The sequence below is a fragment of the Cyanistes caeruleus genome, chromosome Z (assembly GCF_971803275.1).
Source record: "Cyanistes caeruleus chromosome Z, bCyaCae1.hap1.1, whole genome shotgun sequence".
Classification (NCBI taxonomy): domain Eukaryota; kingdom Metazoa; phylum Chordata; class Aves; order Passeriformes; family Paridae; genus Cyanistes; species Cyanistes caeruleus.
In genome coordinates, this window is record NC_141732.1 from 27,667,699 (window position 1) to 27,669,798 (window position 2,100).

A 2,100-nucleotide genomic window follows, 5' to 3' on the forward strand; every position below is an offset into this window, starting at 1 on the left:
CGTATTAAACTTCAAAATTTTAAAGAGTGAACTTTGTTTTTCACAATTCTAACTCCAAAGTAGTGTTGTGTGGCAGAATAATACTGGAGATTGTGAAAAACAAAGTTCACACTTTAGAATTTTTAATAAGTTTAATGAGGGATAAGAAAAGGGACGAAAGTATCCAGCACTGAGGTGTCTCTGGCCGGTTCGCCAGAGAGCATGCTGTAGATTTGAAACAGTGTTATCTTTATACTGTATCATTCCTGAGGCTCATGCATATTCATGTGTTTTAGTATTCAAACTTTCTTGCCAACAATTGATATTTCAGGCTCCCTTCTTGTTTGTTTTTTAACCTCTGACCTGCCTGCACGATATTCTATTGATGAGGTCTTCCCGTCTTCCCATCCTGTTGTTTCACACTTGCCAAGTGTGAGGATGGAGAAAACCTTCCTGCATGCTTATGCTCTGGTTTCCATCATCCTTATCACATAGGAAATATATATCTACCACTGTGCTGACGAAGGTGAGGAATGCCAAAGACTTTATGGCTGGGCTGCTAAAAAACATATGGCCCAACCATCTTTCCTAGGGAGAAGGAAAACTGGGAGTTGAGGAGTAACAGAAGCTTTTGAACCTTCATTTCTTTCAGTCTGCTCTCCAGGAAATGTCTCTAGGAAAAATACATTTCTTTAAATTCCATGACAAGTGGAAGAGTTGAAGCAGTGGAAAACAGGCAAACAGGAGAACATTGAAGAAATCTTACAGCCTCTGGCCTGGAGGAACCATCTTGTTGACTGTTAGGTTTCCTTGTGACTTAAAAACCAATGAATTTGCTTATGCTAGCAACACTTCACAGAATCCTGCCATGTCACCAATAACAGTGCCTGCACTAGGGCTCCTCTTGAAATAACCTAATATTAAGCTGAGAGCTGAAATGTGTTACAGTATCTGGGAAAGCATGAAATGCCAGACTGCAAGCATTCAGTTGATCTACATGCACACTAATCTCTGCATGTAGTTGAGGAAACAAGATCATGAAAGCCTATGGGCTAGAAACTAGAAGTCCACAAATCTACAAATAACAGGTCAGATTTTAAAAGGGATTGTCGCTGTTGGACACTAAATGATTCACACAGACACAGCTCAATGTATGATAGAAAAAGAAATTCACACTAATGGCCTTCCACCTTGTTTTACTGCTTAGGTCCCAGACAGGGCAAAACAGAGCCTGTTTTACTGCTTTCCTGCCTCATGTTAGGCAAAAGCAAATCTTGCTTCCTTCCCAGCCTGCTTGTTGCACACACACAGCAGCAAACCCCGGGGACAGCTGTAACAAGGCCCAGTGCAAAGCAGATGCTTTGGAGGCTCCAAATCCCACCTGCAGCGGCTCCGTCAGACAAGAGCAAGCTTCTGTCAGCATCCCAGCACCAGCCTGGTAGTTCCCCCCTCCCTCGTCTCCTCTCCATTCTCCCCAGCCCCTGCTCCCAAGACCTTGCCAGGCCATGCCATTTGCTGGGCTAGATAAAGGAGCGAGTTTCCTGCTCCTTTGGTGCAAATACCAAAGCTGTGAGAAGTGAGAGGATAATGTTCACTCCTGCTTTGCTTGATCTAAGGAGGTTGGTGGAGGCCCAGAGCGGGAGGCTGGTCTTTGAAAGAGAAACTGAAAGTGAGTTGCTGCTTTCTTGGATGTTAATGCACGTGGATGTTAATGTTATAGAATGGCAGAGGTTGGAAAAGTCCTTGAAGGTGGCCAAGTCCATCTGTCCAGCAAAATGGAACAAAGCTGTGTTGCTTGGCGACCAAAAGTACTCAAACCCCCAGCTTTTAGCCCTCCAAGTGTAATGAGACAAGCCCACTCACATAGATGCAATTCATTGAATTAAACAAAGCCTCCCTTTTCACTGCAAGCTGAGGTTTTTAGGAATCCAAGGATGAAAGCCCACCATGATTTCACTGGCACCATGGGGACACACCTTTGGAAGTCCTGCCAGCTGGGGAAGGGGCTGGGCCTGTGGGAGGATGCACGTGCCCAGATCCTTCTCAGGGCCAATAGCGTGTTTGCAACACCAAACAAATGGAACAGACATTGCTGGAGTGATTTCAGACAGACAAAAAGAC